General features: G+C 47.6%; 21 non-coding genes across 21 annotated transcripts; all 21 read left to right on the top strand.

Annotated features, from left to right (window-relative positions):
* Positions 1 to 1674: 1674 nt before the first annotated feature.
* On the top strand, positions 1675 to 1749 carry TRNAI-AAU (transfer RNA isoleucine (anticodon AAU)). The gene has a single exon. It is a non-coding gene; the product is annotated as a tRNA-Ile (tRNA).
* A 312-nt stretch (positions 1750 to 2061) lies between these two features.
* On the top strand, positions 2062 to 2136 carry TRNAI-AAU (transfer RNA isoleucine (anticodon AAU)). The gene has a single exon. It is a non-coding gene; the product is annotated as a tRNA-Ile (tRNA).
* Positions 2137 to 2835: 699 nt separating this feature from the next.
* TRNAI-AAU (transfer RNA isoleucine (anticodon AAU)) lies at positions 2836 to 2910 on the top strand. Its single transcript has one exon. It is a non-coding gene; the product is annotated as a tRNA-Ile (tRNA).
* A 312-nt stretch (positions 2911 to 3222) lies between these two features.
* On the top strand, positions 3223 to 3297 carry TRNAI-AAU (transfer RNA isoleucine (anticodon AAU)). Its single transcript has one exon. It is a non-coding gene; the product is annotated as a tRNA-Ile (tRNA).
* Positions 3298 to 3621: 324 nt separating this feature from the next.
* On the top strand, positions 3622 to 3696 carry TRNAI-AAU (transfer RNA isoleucine (anticodon AAU)). The gene has a single exon. It is a non-coding gene; the product is annotated as a tRNA-Ile (tRNA).
* Positions 3697 to 4008: 312 nt separating this feature from the next.
* TRNAI-AAU (transfer RNA isoleucine (anticodon AAU)) lies at positions 4009 to 4083 on the top strand. The gene has a single exon. It is a non-coding gene; the product is annotated as a tRNA-Ile (tRNA).
* A 312-nt stretch (positions 4084 to 4395) lies between these two features.
* On the top strand, positions 4396 to 4470 carry TRNAI-AAU (transfer RNA isoleucine (anticodon AAU)). The gene has a single exon. It is a non-coding gene; the product is annotated as a tRNA-Ile (tRNA).
* Positions 4471 to 4782: 312 nt separating this feature from the next.
* On the top strand, positions 4783 to 4857 carry TRNAI-AAU (transfer RNA isoleucine (anticodon AAU)). The gene has a single exon. It is a non-coding gene; the product is annotated as a tRNA-Ile (tRNA).
* Positions 4858 to 5954: 1097 nt separating this feature from the next.
* On the top strand, positions 5955 to 6029 carry TRNAI-AAU (transfer RNA isoleucine (anticodon AAU)). The gene has a single exon. It is a non-coding gene; the product is annotated as a tRNA-Ile (tRNA).
* Positions 6030 to 6341: 312 nt separating this feature from the next.
* On the top strand, positions 6342 to 6416 carry TRNAI-AAU (transfer RNA isoleucine (anticodon AAU)). The gene has a single exon. It is a non-coding gene; the product is annotated as a tRNA-Ile (tRNA).
* A 324-nt stretch (positions 6417 to 6740) lies between these two features.
* On the top strand, positions 6741 to 6815 carry TRNAI-AAU (transfer RNA isoleucine (anticodon AAU)). Its single transcript has one exon. It is a non-coding gene; the product is annotated as a tRNA-Ile (tRNA).
* Positions 6816 to 7139: 324 nt separating this feature from the next.
* Positions 7140 to 7214, top strand: TRNAI-AAU (transfer RNA isoleucine (anticodon AAU)). Its single transcript has one exon. It is a non-coding gene; the product is annotated as a tRNA-Ile (tRNA).
* A 312-nt stretch (positions 7215 to 7526) lies between these two features.
* TRNAI-AAU (transfer RNA isoleucine (anticodon AAU)) lies at positions 7527 to 7601 on the top strand. The gene has a single exon. It is a non-coding gene; the product is annotated as a tRNA-Ile (tRNA).
* A 324-nt stretch (positions 7602 to 7925) lies between these two features.
* Positions 7926 to 8000, top strand: TRNAI-AAU (transfer RNA isoleucine (anticodon AAU)). Its single transcript has one exon. It is a non-coding gene; the product is annotated as a tRNA-Ile (tRNA).
* A 312-nt stretch (positions 8001 to 8312) lies between these two features.
* Positions 8313 to 8387, top strand: TRNAI-AAU (transfer RNA isoleucine (anticodon AAU)). Its single transcript has one exon. It is a non-coding gene; the product is annotated as a tRNA-Ile (tRNA).
* A 312-nt stretch (positions 8388 to 8699) lies between these two features.
* On the top strand, positions 8700 to 8774 carry TRNAI-AAU (transfer RNA isoleucine (anticodon AAU)). Its single transcript has one exon. It is a non-coding gene; the product is annotated as a tRNA-Ile (tRNA).
* A 1473-nt stretch (positions 8775 to 10247) lies between these two features.
* TRNAI-AAU (transfer RNA isoleucine (anticodon AAU)) lies at positions 10248 to 10322 on the top strand. Its single transcript has one exon. It is a non-coding gene; the product is annotated as a tRNA-Ile (tRNA).
* A 324-nt stretch (positions 10323 to 10646) lies between these two features.
* On the top strand, positions 10647 to 10721 carry TRNAI-AAU (transfer RNA isoleucine (anticodon AAU)). The gene has a single exon. It is a non-coding gene; the product is annotated as a tRNA-Ile (tRNA).
* Positions 10722 to 11420: 699 nt separating this feature from the next.
* Positions 11421 to 11495, top strand: TRNAI-AAU (transfer RNA isoleucine (anticodon AAU)). Its single transcript has one exon. It is a non-coding gene; the product is annotated as a tRNA-Ile (tRNA).
* A 1086-nt stretch (positions 11496 to 12581) lies between these two features.
* On the top strand, positions 12582 to 12656 carry TRNAI-AAU (transfer RNA isoleucine (anticodon AAU)). The gene has a single exon. It is a non-coding gene; the product is annotated as a tRNA-Ile (tRNA).
* Positions 12657 to 12968: 312 nt separating this feature from the next.
* On the top strand, positions 12969 to 13043 carry TRNAI-AAU (transfer RNA isoleucine (anticodon AAU)). The gene has a single exon. It is a non-coding gene; the product is annotated as a tRNA-Ile (tRNA).
* The last annotated feature ends 629 nt before the right edge of the window (positions 13044 to 13672 follow it).

Below are 13672 nucleotides of genomic sequence, written 5' to 3'. Positions count from 1 at the left end.
CTCCAGTATCCAAAGAGCCGTCAAGTTGTCTTTTATCAAAGTTTGCAAGCTTTTTTGATGTAGAAAAGGGAGCAGTGATGCATGTGTATGTGGATCAAAGAGGCCAAAAACACAGGCACAAATCATGGCCGGTTAGCTCAGTTGGGTTAGAGCGTGGTGCTAATAACGCCAAGGTTGCGGGTTCGATCCCCGTACGGGCCAGCTTACGTAGTGTCTGAAGAGCCGACAAGCTCTTCTTTGGAAAAGTTAGCAGCCTTTTTTCTTTTGAAAAGTGGAGCAATGAGGCATGTGGCTCAAAGAGGCAAAATGTGCCATTCTGCCTCATGGCGCATTAGCTCAGTTGGGTTAGAATGTGGTGCTAATAGCTCCAAGGCCACTGGCCACGTTCTCCAGTATCCAAAGAGCCGTCAAGTTGTCTTTTATCAAAGTTTGCAAGCTTTTTTGATGTAGAAAAGGGAGCAGTGATGCATGTGTATGTGGATCAAAGAGGCCAAAAACACAGGCGCAAATCATGGCTGGTTAGCTCAGTTGGGTTAGAGCGTGGTGCTAATAACGCCCAGGTCGCGGGTTCGATCCCCGTACGGGCCAGCTTACGTAGTGTCTGAAGAGCCGACAAGCTCTTCTTTGGAAAAGTTAGCAGCCTTTTTTCTTTTGAAAAGTGGAGCAATGAGGCATGTGGCTCAAAGAGGCAAAATGTGCCATTCTGCCTCATGGCGCATTAGCTCAGTTGGGTTAGAATGTGGTGCTAATAGCTCCAAGGCCACTGGCCACGTTCTCCAGTATCCAAAGAGCCGTCAAGTTGTCTTTTATCAAAGTTTGCAAGCTTTTTTGATGTAGAAAAGGGAGCAGTGATGCATGTGTATGTGGATCAAAGAGGCCAAAAACACAGGCGCAAATCATGGCCGGTTAGCTCAGTTGGGTTAGAGCGTGGTGCTAATAACACCAAGGTCGTGGGTTCGATCCCCGTACGGGCCAGCTTACGTAGTGTCTGAAGAGCCGACAAGCTCTTCTTTGGAAAAGTTAGCAGCCTTTTTTCTTTTGAAAAGTGGAGCAATGAGGCATGTGGCTCAAAGAGGCAAAATGTGCCATTCTGCCTCATGGCGCATTAGCTCAGTTGGGTTAGAATGTGGTGCTAATAGCTCCAAGGCCACTGGCCACGTTCTCCAGTATCCAAAGAGCCGTCAAGTTGTCTTTTATCAAAGTTTGCAAGCTTTTTTGATGTAGAAAAAGGAGCAGTGATGCATGTGTATGTGGATCAAAGAGGCCAAAAACACAGGCGCAAATCATAGCCGGTTAGCTCAGTTGGGTTAGAGCGTGGTGCTAATAACGCCAAGGTCACGGGTTCGATCCCCGTACGGGTCAGCTTACGTAGTGTCTGAAGAGCCGACAAGCTCTTCTTTGGAAAAGTTAGCAGCCTTTTTTCTTTTGAAAAGTGGAGCAATGAGGCATGTGGCTCAAAGAGGCAAAATGTGCCATTCTGCCTCATGGCGCATTAGCTCAGTTGGGTTAGAATGTGGTGCTAATAGCTCCAAGGCCACTGGCCACGTTCTCCAGTATCCAAAGAGCCGTCAAGTTGTCTTTTATCAAAGTTTGCAAGCTTTTTTGATGTAGAAAAGGGAGCAGTGATGCATGTGTATGTGGATCAAAGAGGCCAAAAACACGGGCACAAATCATGGCCGGTTAGCTCAGTTGGGTTAGAGCGTGGTGCTAATAACGCCAAGGTCGCGGGTTCGATCCCCGTACGGGCCAGCTTACGTAGTGTCTGAAGAGCCGACAAGCTCTTCTTTGGAAAAGTTAGCAGCCTTTTTTCTTTTGAAAAGTGGAGCAATGAGGCATGTGGCTCAAAGAGGCAAAATGTGCCATTCTGCCTCATGGCGCATTAGCTCAGTTGGGTTAGAATGTGGTGCTAATAGCTCCAAGGCCACTGGCCACGTTCTCCAGTATCCAAAGAGCCGTCAAGTTGTCTTTTATCAAAGTTTGCAAGCTTTTTTGATGTAGAAAAGGGAGCAGTGATGCATGTGTATGTGGATCAAAGAGGCCAAAAACACAGGCGCAAATCATGGCCGGTTAGCTCAGTTGGGTAAGAGCGTGGTGCTAATAACGCCAAGGTCGCGGGTTCGATCCCCGTATGGGCCAGCTTACGTAGTATCTGAAGAGCCGACAAGCTCTTCTTTGGAAAAGTTAGCAGCCTTTTTTCTTTTGAAAAGTGGAGCAATGAGGCATGTGGCTCAAAGAGGCAAAATGTGCCATTCTGCCTCATGGCGCATTAGCTCAGTTGGGTTAGAATGTGGTGCTAATAGCTCCAAGGCCACTGGCCACATTCTCCAGTATCCAAAGAGCCGTCAAGTTGTCTTTTATCAAAGTTTGCAAGCTTTTTTGATGTAGAAAAGGGAGCAGTGATGCATGTGTATGTGGATCAAAGAGGCGAAAAACACAGGCACAAATCATGGCCAGTTAGCTCAGTTGGGTTAGAGCGTGGTGCTAATAACGCCAAGGTCGCGGGTTCGATCCCCGTACGGGCCAGCTTACGTAGTGTCTGAAGAGCCGACAAGCTGTTCTTTGGATAAGTTAGCAGCCTTTTTTCTTTTGAAAAGTGGAGCAATGAGGCATGTGGCTCAAAGAGGCAAAATGTGCCATTCTGCCTCATGGCGCATTAGCTCAGTTGGGTTAGAATGTGGTGCTAATAGCTCCAAGGCCACTGGCCACGTTCTCCAGTATCCAAAGAGCCGTCAAGTTGTCTTTTATCAAAGTTTGCAAGCTTTTTTGATGTAGAAAAGGGAGCAGTGATGCATGTGTATGTGGATCAAAGAGGCCAAAAACACAGGCGCAAATCATGGCCGGTTAGCTCAGTTGGGTTAGAGCGTGGTGCTAATAACGCCAAGGTCGCGGGTTCGATCCCCGTACGGGCCAGCTTACGTAGTGTCTGAAGAGCCGACAAGCTCTTCTTTGGAAAAGTTAGCAGCCTTTTTTCTTTTGAAAAGTGGAGCAATGAGGCATGTGGCTCAAAGAGGCAAAATGTGCCATTCTGCCTCATGGCGCATTAGCTCAGTTGGGTTAGAATGTGGTGCTAATAGCTCCAAGGCCACTGGCCACTATCTCCAGTATCCAAAGAGCCGTCAAGTTGTCTTTTATCAAAGTTTGCAAGCTTTTTTGATGTAGAAAAGGGAGCAGTGATGCATGTGTATGTGGATCAAAGAGGCCAAAAACACAGGCGCAAATCATGGCCGGTTAGCTCAGTTGGGTTAGAGCGTGGTGCTAATAACGCCAAGGTCGCGGGTTCGATCCCCGTACGGGCCAGCTTACGTAGTGTCTGAAGAGCCGACAAGCTCTTCTTTGGAAAAGTTAGCAGCCTTTTTTCTTTTGAAAAGTGGAGCAATGAGGCATGTGGCTCAAAGAGGCAAAATGTGCCATTCTGCCTCATGGCGCATTAGCTCAGTTGGGTTAGAATGTGGTGCTAATAGCTCCAAGGCCACTGGCCACGTTCTCCAGTATCCAAAGAGCCGTCAAGTTGTCTTTTATCAAAGTTTGCAAGCTTTTTTGATGTAGAAAAGGGAGCAGTGATGCATGTGTATGTGGATCAAAGAGGCCAAAAACACGGTCACAAACACAGTCACAAATCATGGCCGGTTAGCTCAGTTGGGTTAGAGCGTGGTGCTAATAACGCCAAGGTCGCGGGTTCGATCCCCGTACGGGCCAGCTTACGTAGTGTCTGAAGAGCCGACAAGCTCTTCTTTGGAAAAGTTAGCAGCCTTTTTTCTTTTGAAAAGTGGAGCAATGAGGCATGTGGCTCAAAGAGGCAAAATGTGCCATTCTGCCTCATGGCGCATTAGCTCAGTTGGGTTAGAATGTGGTGCTAATAGCTCCAAGGCCACTGGCCACGTTCTCCAGTATCCAAAGAGCCGTCAAGTTGTCTTTTATCAAAGTTTGCAAGCTTTTTTGATGTAGAAAAGGGAGCAGTGATGCATGTGTATGTGGATCAAAGAGGCCAAAAACACAGGCGCAAATCATGGCCGGTTAGCTCAGTTGGGTTAGAGCGTGGTGCTAATAACGCCAAGGTCGCGGGTTCGATCCCCGTACGGGCCAGCTTACGTAGTGTCTGAAGAGCCGACAAGCTCTTCTTTGGAAAAGTTAGCAGCCTTTTTTCTTTTGAAAAGTGGAGCAATGAGGCATGTGGCTCAAAGAGGCAAAATGTGCCATTCTGCCTCATGGCGCATTAGCTCAGTTGGGTTAGAATGTGGTGCTAATAGCTCCAAGGCCACTGGCCACGTTCTCCAGTATCCAAAGAGCCGTCAAGTTGTCTTTTATCAAAGTTTGCAAGCTTTTTTGATGTAGAAAAGGGAGCAGTGATGCATGTGTATGTGGATCAAAGAGGCCAAAAACACAGGCACAAATCATGGCCGGTTAGCTCAGTTGGGTTAGAGCGTGGTGCTAATAACGCCAAGGTCGCGGGTTCGATCCCCGTACGGGCCAGCTTACATAGTGTCTGAAGAGCCGACAAGCTCTTCTTTGGAAAAGTTAGCAGCCTTTTTTCTTTTGAAAAGTGGAGCAATGAGGCATGTGGCTCAAAGAGGCAAAATGTGCCATTCTGCCTCATGGCGCATTAGCTCAGTTGGGTTAGAATGTGGTGCTAATAGCTCCAAGGCCACTGGCCACGTTCTCCAGTATCCAAAGAGCCGTCAAGTTGTCTTTTATCAAAGTTTGCAAGCTTTTTTGATGTAGAAAAGGGAGCAGTGATGCATGTGTATGTGGATCAAAGAGGCCAAAAACACAGGCACAAATCATGGCCGGTTAGCTCAGTTGGGTTAGAGCGTGGTGCTAATAACGCCAAGGTCGCGGGTTCGATCCCCGTACGGGCCAGCTTACGTAGTGTCTGAAGAGCCGACAAGCTCTTCTTTGGAAAAGTTAGCAGCCTTTTTTCTTTTGAAAAGTGGAGCAATGAGGCATGTGGCTCAAAGAGGCAAAATGTGCCATTCTGCCTCATGGCGCATTAGCTCAGTTGGGTTAGAATGTGGTGCTAATAGCTCCAAGGCCACTGGCCACGTTCTCCAGTATCCAAAGAGCCGTCAAGTTGTCTTTTATCAAAGTTTGCAAGCTTTTTTGATGTAGAAAAGGGAGCAGTGATGCATGTGTATGTGGATCAAAGAGGCCAAAAACACAGGCACAAATCATGGCCAGTTAGCTCAGTTGGGTTAGAGCGTGGTGCTAATAACGCCAAGGTCGCGGGTTCGATCCCCGTACGGGCCAGCTTATGTAGTGTCTGAAGAGCCGACAAGCTCTTCTTTGGAAAAGTTAGCAGCCTGTTTTCTTTTGAAAAGTGGAGCAATGAGGCATGTGGCTCAAAGAGGCAAAATGTGCCATTCTGCCTCATGGCGCATTAGCTCAGTTGGGTTAGAATGTGGTGCTAATAGCTCCAAGGCCACTGGCCACGTTCTCCAGTATCCAAAGAGCCGTCAAGTTGTCTTTTATCGAAGTTTGCAACCTTTTTTGATGTAGAAAAGGGAGCAGTGATGCATGTGTATGTGGATCAAAGAGGCCAAAAACACGGTCACAAACACAGTCGCAAATCATGGCCGGTTAGCTCAGTTGGGTTAGAGCGTGGTGCTAATAACGCCAAGGTCGCGGGTTCGATCCCCGTACGGGCAGCTTACGTAGTGTCTGAAGAGCCGACAAGCTCTTCTTTGGAAAAGTTAGCAGCCTTTTTTCTTTTGAAAAGTGGAGCAATGAGGCATGTGGCTCAAAGAGGCAAAATGTGCCATTCTGCCTCATGGCGCATTAGCTCAGTTGGGTTAGAATGTGGTGCTAATAGCTCCAAGGCCACTGGCCACGTTCTCCAGTATCCAAAGAGCCGTCAAGTTGTCTTTTATCAAAGTTTGCAAGCTTTTTTGATGTAGAAAAGGGAGCAGTGATGCATGTGTATGTGGATCAAAGAGGCCAAAAACACAGGCGCAAATCATGGCCGGTTAGCTCAGTTGGGTTAGAGCGTGGTGCTAATAACGCCAAGGTCGCGGGTTCGATCCCCGTACGGGCCAGCTTACGTAGTGTCTGAAGAGCCGACAAGCTCTTCTTTGGAAAAGTTAGCAGCCTTTTTTCTTTTGAAAAGTGGAGCAATGAGGCATGTGGCTCAAAGAGGCAAAATGTGCCATTCTGCCTCATGGCGCATTAGCTCAGTTGGGTTAGAATGTGGTGCTAATAGCTCCAAGGCCACTGGCCACTATCTCCAGTATCCAAAGAGCCGTCAAGTTGTCTTTTATCAAAGTTTGCAAGCTTTTTTGATGTAGAAAAGGGAGCAGTGATGCATGTGTATGTGGATCAAAGAGGCCAAAAACACAGGCGCAAATCATGGCCGGTTAGCTCAGTTGGGTTAGAGCGTGGTGCTAATAACGCCAAGGTCGCGGGTTCGATCCCCGTACGGGCCAGCTTACGTAGTGTCTGAAGAGCCGACAAGCTCTTCTTTGGAAAAGTTAGCAGCCTTTTTTCTTTTGAAAAGTGGAGCAATGAGGCATGTGGCTCAAAGAGGCAAAATGTGCCATTCTGCCTCATGGCGCATTAGCTCAGTTGGGTTAGAATGTGGTGCTAATAGCTCCAAGGCCACTGGCCACGTTCTCCAGTATCCAAAGAGCCGTCAAGTTGTCTTTTATCAAAGTTTGCAAGCTTTTTTGATGTAGAAAAGGGAGCAGTGATGCATGTGTATGTGGATCAAAGAGGCCAAAAACACAGGCACAAACACAGTCACAAATCATGGCCGGTTAGCTCAGTTGGGTTAGAGCGTGGTGCTAATAACGCCAAGGTCGCGGGTTCGATCCCCGTACGGGCCAGCTTACGTAGTGTCTGAAGAGCCGACAAGCTCTTCTTTGGAAAAGTTAGCAGCCTTTTTTCTTTTGAAAAGTGGAGCAATGAGGCATGTGGCTCAAAGAGGCAAAATGTGCCATTCTGCCTCATGGCGCATTAGCTCAGTTGGGTTAGAATGTGGTGCTAATAGCTCCAAGGCCACTGGCCACGTTCTCCAGTATCCAAAGAGCCGTCAAGTTGTCTTTTATCAAAGTTTGCAAGCTTTTTTGATGTAGAAAAGGGAGCAGTGATGCATGTGTATGTGGATCAAAGAGGCCAAAAACACGGTCACAAACACAGTGAGAAATCCTGGCCGGTTAGCTCAGTTGGGTTAGAGCGTGGTGCTAATAACGCCAAGGTCGCGGGTTCGATCCCCGTACGGGCCAGCTTACGTAGTGTCTGAAGAGCCGACAAGCTCTTCTTTGGAAAAGTTAGCAGCCTTTTTTCTTTTGAAAAGTGGAGCAATGAGGCATGTGGCTCAAAGAGGCAAAATGTGCCATTCTGCCTCATGGCGCATTAGCTCAGTTGGGTTAGAATGTGGTGCTAATAGCTCCAAGGCCACTGGCCACTATCTCCAGTATCCAAAGAGCCGTCAAGTTGTCTTTTATCAAAGTTTGCAAGCTTTTTTGATGTAGAAAAGGGAGCAGTGATGCATGTGTATGTGGATCAAAGAGGCCAAAAACACAGGCGCAAATCATGGCCGGTTAGCTCAGTTGGGTTAGAGCGTGGTGCTAATAACGCCAAGGTCGCGGGTTCGATCCCCGTACGGGCCAGCTTACGTAGTGTCTGAAGAGCCGACAAGCTCTTCTTTGGAAAAGTTAGCAGCCTTTTTTCTTTTGAAAAGTGGAGCAATGAGGCATGTGGCTCAAAGAGGCAAAATGTGCCATTCTGCCTCATGGCGCATTAGCTCAGTTGGGTTAGAATGTGGTGCTAATAGCTCCAAGGCCACTGGCCACGTTCTCCAGTATCCAAAGAGCCGTCAAGTTGTCTTTTATCAAAGTTTGCAAGCTTTTTTGATGTAGAAAAGGGAGCAGTGATGCATGTGTATGTGGATCAAAGAGGCCAAAAACACGGTCACAAACACAGTCACAAATCATGGCCGGTTAGCTCAGTTGGGTTAGAGCGTGGTGCTAATAACGCCAAGGTCGCGGGTTCGATCCCCGTACGGGCCAGCTTACGTAGTGTCTGAAGAGCCGACAAGCTCTTCTTTGGAAAAGTTAGCAGCCTTTTTTCTTTTGAAAAGTGGAGCAATGAGGCATGTGGCTCAAAGAGGCAAAATGTGCCATTCTGCCTCATGGCGCATTAGCTCAGTTGGGTTAGAATGTGGTGCTAATAGCTCCAAGTTCACTGGCCACGTTCTCCAGTATCCAAAGAGCCGTCAAGTTGTCTTTTATCAAAGTTTGCAAGCTTTTTTGATGTAGAAAAGGGAGCAGTGATGCATGTGTATGTGGATCAAAGAGGCCAAAAACACAGGCGCAAATCATGGCCGGTTAGCTCAGTTGGGTTAGAGCGTGGTGCTAATAACGCCAAGGTCACGGGTTCGATCCCCGTATGGGCCAGCTTACGTCGTGTCTGAAGAGCCGACAAGCTCTTCTTTGGAAAAGTTAGCAGCCTTTTTTCTTTTGAAAAGTGGAGCAATGAGGCATGTGGCTCAAAGAGGCAAAATGTGCCATTCTGCCTCATGGCGCATTAGCTCAGTTGGGTTAGAATGTGGTGCTAATAGCTCCAAGGCCACTGGCCACGTTCTCCAGTATCCAAAGAGCCGTCAAGTTGTCTTTTATCAAAGTTTGCAAGCTTTTTTGATGTAGAAAAGGGAGCAGTGATGCATGTGTATGTGGATCAAAGAGGCCAAAAACACAGGCACAAATCTTGGCCGGTTAGCTCAGTTGGGTTAGAGCGTGGTGCTAATAACGCCAAGGTCGCGGGTTCGATCCCCGTACGGGCCAGCTTACGTAGTGTCTGAAGAGCCGACAAGCTCTTCTTTGGAAAAGTTAGCAGCCTTTTTTCTTTTGAAAAGTGGAGCAATGAGGCATGTGGCTCAAAGAGGCAAAATGTGCCATTCTGCCTCATGGCGCATTAGCTCAGTTGGGTTAGAATGTGGTGCTAATAGCTCCAAGGCCACTGGCCACGTTCTCCAGTATCCAAAGAGCCGTCAAGTTGTCTTTTATCAAAGTTTGCAAGCTTTTTTGATGTAGAAAAGGGAGCAGTGATGCATGTGTATGTGGATCAAAGAGGCCAAAAACACAGGCACAAATCATGGCCGGTTAGCTCAGTTGGGTTAGAGCGTGGTACTAATAACACCAAGGTCGCGGGTTCGATCCCCGTACGGGCCAGCTTACGTAGTGTCTGAAGAGCCGACAAGCTCTTCTTTGGAAAAGTTAGCAGCCTTTTTTCTTTTGAAAAGTGGAGCAATGAGGCATGTGGCTCAAAGAGGCAAAATGTGCCATTCTGCCTCATGGCGCATTAGCTCAGTTGGGTTAGAATGTGGTGCTAATAGCTCCAAGGCCACTGGCCACGTTCTCCAGTATCCAAAGAGCCGTCAAGTTGTCTTTTATCAAAGTTTGCAAGCTTTTTTGATGTAGAAAAGGGAGCAGTGATGCATGTGTATGTGGATCAAAGAGGCCAAAAACACAGGCACAAATCATGGCCAGTTAGCTCAGTTGGGTTAGAGCGTGGTGCTAATAACGCCAACGTCGCGGGTTCGATCCCCGTACGGGCCAGCTTACGTAGTGTCTGAAGAGCCGACAAGCTCTTCTTTGGAAAAGTTAGCAGCCTTTTTTCTTTTGAAAAGTGGAGCAATGAGGCATGTGGCTCAAAGAGGCAAAATGTGCCATTCTGCCTCATGGCGCATTAGCTCAGTTGGGTTAGAATGTGGTGTTAATAGCTCCAAGGCCACTGGCCACGTTCTCCAGTATCCAAAGAGCCGTCAAGTTGTCTTTTATCAAAGTTTGCAAGCTTTTTTGATGTAGAAAAGGGAGCAGTGATGCATGTGTATGTGGATCAAAGAGGCCAAAAACACAGGCGCAAATCATGGCCGGTCAGCTCAGATGGGTTAGAGCGTGGTGCTAATAACGCCAAGGTCACGGGTTCGATCCCCGTACGGGTCAGCTTACGTAGTGTCTGAAGAGCCGACAAGCTCTTCTTTGGAAAAGTTAGCAGCCTTTTTTCTTTTGAAAAGTGGAGCAATGAGGCATGTGGCTCAAAGAGGCAAAATGTGCCATTCTGCCTCATGGCGCATTAGCTCAGTTGGGTTAGAATGTGGTGCTAATAGCTCCAAGGCCACTGGCCACGTTCTCCAGTATCCAAAGAGCCGTCAAGTTGTCTTTTATCAAAGTTTGCAAGCTTTTTTGATGTAGAAAAGGGAGCAGTGATGCATGTGTATGTGGATCAAAGAGGCCAAAAACACAGGCACAAATCATGGCCGGTTAGCTCAGTTGGGTTAGAGCGTGGTGCTAATAACGCCAAGGTCGCGGGTTCGATCCCCGTACGGGCCAGCTTACGTAGTGTCTGAAGAGCCGACAAGCTCTTCTTTGGAAAAGTTAGCAGCCTTTTTTCTTTTGAAAAGTGGAGCAATGAGGCATGTGGCTCAAAGAGGCAAAATGTGCCATTCTGCCTCATGGCGCATTAGCTCAGTTGGGTTAGAATGTGGTGCTAATAGCTCCAAGGCCACTGGCCACGTTCTCCAGTATCCAAAGAGCCGTCAAGTTGTCTTTTATCAAAGTTTGCAAGCTTTTTTGATGTAGAAAAGGGAGCAGTGATGCATGTGTATGTGGATCAAAGAGGCCAAAAACACGGTCACAAACACAGTTGCAAATCATGGCTGGTTAGCTCAGTTGGGTTAGAGCGTGGTGCTAATAACGCCAAGGTCGCGGGTTCGATCCCCGTACGGGCCAGCTTACGTAGTGTCTGAAGAGCTGACAAGCTCTTCTTTGGAAAAGTTAGCAGCCTTTTTTCTTTTGAAAAGTGGAGCAATGAGGCATGTGGCTCAAAGAGGCAAAATGTGCCATTCTGCCTCATGGCGCATTAGCTCAGTTGGGTTAGAATGTGGTGCTAATAGCTCCAAGGCCACTGGCCACGTTCTCCAGTATCCAAAGAGCCGTCAAGTTGTCTTTTATCAAAGTTTGCAAGCTTTTTTGATGTAGAAAAGGGAGCAGTGATGCATGTGTATGTGGATCAAAGAGGCCAAAAACACAGGCACAAATCATGGCCGGTTAGCTCAGTTGGGTTAGAGCGTGGTACTAATAACGCCAAGGTCGCGGGTTCGATCCCCGTACGGGCCAGCTTACGTAGTGTCTGAAGAGCCGACAAGCTCTTCTTTGGAAAAGTTAGCAGCCTTTTTTCTTTTGAAAAGTGGAGCAATGAGGCATGTGGCTCAAAGAGGCAAAATGTGCCATTCTGCCTCATGGCGCATTAGCTCAGTTGGGTTAGAATGTGGTGCTAATAGCTCCAAGGCCACTGGCCACGTTCTCCAGTATCCAAAGAGCCGTCAAGTTGTCTTTTATCAAAGTTTGCAAGCTTTTTTGATGTAGAAAAGGGAGCAGTGATGCATGTGTATGTGGATCAAAGAGGCCAAAAACACAGGCACAAATCATGGCCGGTTAGCTCAGTTGGGTTAGAGCGTGGTGCTAATAACGCCAAGGTCGCGGGTTCGATCCCCGTACGGGCCAGCTTACGTAGTGTCTGAAGAGCCGACAAGCTCTTCTTTGGAAAAGTCAGCAGCCTTTTTTCTTTTGAAAAGTGGAGCAATGAGGCATGTGGCTCAAAGAGGCAAAATGTGCCATTCTGCCTCATGGCGCATTAGCTCAGTTGGGTTAGAATGTGGTGCTAATAGCTCCAAGGCCACTGGCCACGTTCTCCAGTATCCAAAGAGCCGTCAAGTTGTCTTTTATCAAAGTTTGCAAGCTTTTTTGATGTAGAAAAGGGAGCAGTGATGCATGTGTATGTGGATCAAAGAGGCCAAAAACACAGGCACAAATCATGGCCGGTTAGCTCAGTTGGGTTAGAGCGTGGTACTAATAACGCCAAGGTCGCGGGTTCGATCCCCGTACGGGCCAGCTTACGTAGTGTCTGAAGAGCCGACAAGCTCTTCTTTGGAAAAGTTAGCAGCCTTTTTTCTTTTGAAAAGTGGAGCAATGAGGCATGTGGCTCAAAGAGGCAAAATGTGCCATTCTGCCTCGTGGTGCATTAGCTCAGTTGGGTTAGAATGTGGTGCTAATAGCTCCAAGGCCACTGGCCACGTTCTCCAGTATCCAAAGAGCCGTCAAGTTGTCTTTTATCAAAGTTTGCAAGCTTTTTTGATGTAGCAAAGGGAGCAGTGATGCATGTGTATGTGGATCAAAGAGGCCAAAAACACAGGCACAAATCATGGCCAGTTAGCTCAGTTGGGTTAGAGCGTGGTGCTAATAACGCCAAGGTCGTGGGTTCGATCCCCGTACGGGCCAGCTTATGTAGTGTCTGAAGAGCCGACAAGCTCTTCTTTGGAAAAGTTAGCAGCCTTTTTTCTTTTGAAAAGTGGAGCAATGAGGCATGTGGCTCAAAGAGGCAAAATGTGCCATTCTGCCTCATGGCGCATTAGCTCAGTTGGGTTAGAATGTGGTGCTAATAGCTCCAAGGCCACTGGCCACGTTCTCCAGTATCCAAAGAGCCGTCAAGTTGTCTTTTATCAAAGTTTGCAAGCTTTTTTGATGTAGAAAAGGGAGCAGTGATGCATGTGTATGTGGATCAAAGAGGCCAAAAACACAGGCACAAATCATGGCCGGTTAGCTCAGTTGGGTTAGAGCGTGGTGCTAATAACGCCAAGGTCGCGGGTTCGATCCCCGTACGGGCCAGCTTACGTAGTGTCTGAAGAGCCGACAAGCTCTTCTTTGGAAAAGTTAGCAGCCTTTTTTCTTTTGAAAAGTGGAGCAATGAGGCATGTGGCTCAAAGAGGCAAAATGTGCCATTCTGCCTCATGGCGCATTAGATCAGTTGGGTTAGAATGTGGTGCTAATAGCTCCAAGTTCACTGGCCACGTTCTCCAGTATCCAAAGAGCCGTCAAGTTGTCTTTTATCAAAGTTTGCAAGCTTTTTTGATGTAGAAAAGGGAGCAGTGATGCATGTGCATGTGGATCAAAGAGGCCAAAAACACAGGCGCAAATCATGGCCGGTTAGCTCAGTTGGGTTAGAGCGTGGTGCTAATAACGCCAAGGTCACGGGTTCGATCCCCGTACGGGCCAGCTTACGTAGTGTCTGAAGAGCCGACAAGCTCTTCTTTGGAAAAGTTAGCAGCCTTTTTTCTTTTGAAAAGTGGAGCAATGAGGCATGTGGCTCAAAGAGGCAAAATGTGCCATTCTGCCTCATGGCGCATTAGCTCAGTTGGGTTAGAATGTGGTGCTAATAGCTCCAAGGCCACTGGCCACGTTCTCCAGTATCCAAAGAGCCGTCAAGTTGTCTTTTATCAAAGTTTGCAAGCTTTTTTGATGTAGAAAAGGGAGCAGTGATGCATGTGTATGTGGATCAAAGAGGCCAAAAACACAGGCACAAATCATGGCCGGTTAGCTCAGTTGGGTTAGAGTGTGGTACTAATAACGCCAAGGTCGCGAGTTCGATCCCCGTACGGGCCAGCTTATGTAGTGTCTGAAGAGCCGACAAGCTCTTCTTTGGAAAAGTTAGCAGCCTTTTTTCTTTTGAAAAGTGGAGCAATGAGGCATGTGGCTCAAAGAGGCAAAATGTGCCATTCTGCCTCATGGCGCATTAGCTCAGTTGGGTTAGAATGTGGTGCTAATAGCTCCAAGGCCACTGGCCACGTTCTCCAGTATCCAAAGAGCCGTCAAGTTGTCTTTTATCAAAGTTTGCAAGCTTTTTT

The sequence above is a fragment of the Eleutherodactylus coqui genome, chromosome 2 (genome assembly GCF_035609145.1).
Source record: "Eleutherodactylus coqui strain aEleCoq1 chromosome 2, aEleCoq1.hap1, whole genome shotgun sequence".
In the NCBI taxonomy this organism is placed as follows: Eukaryota; Metazoa; Chordata; class Amphibia; order Anura; family Eleutherodactylidae; genus Eleutherodactylus; species Eleutherodactylus coqui.
This window is presented reverse-complemented; position numbering and strand designations above follow the sequence as displayed.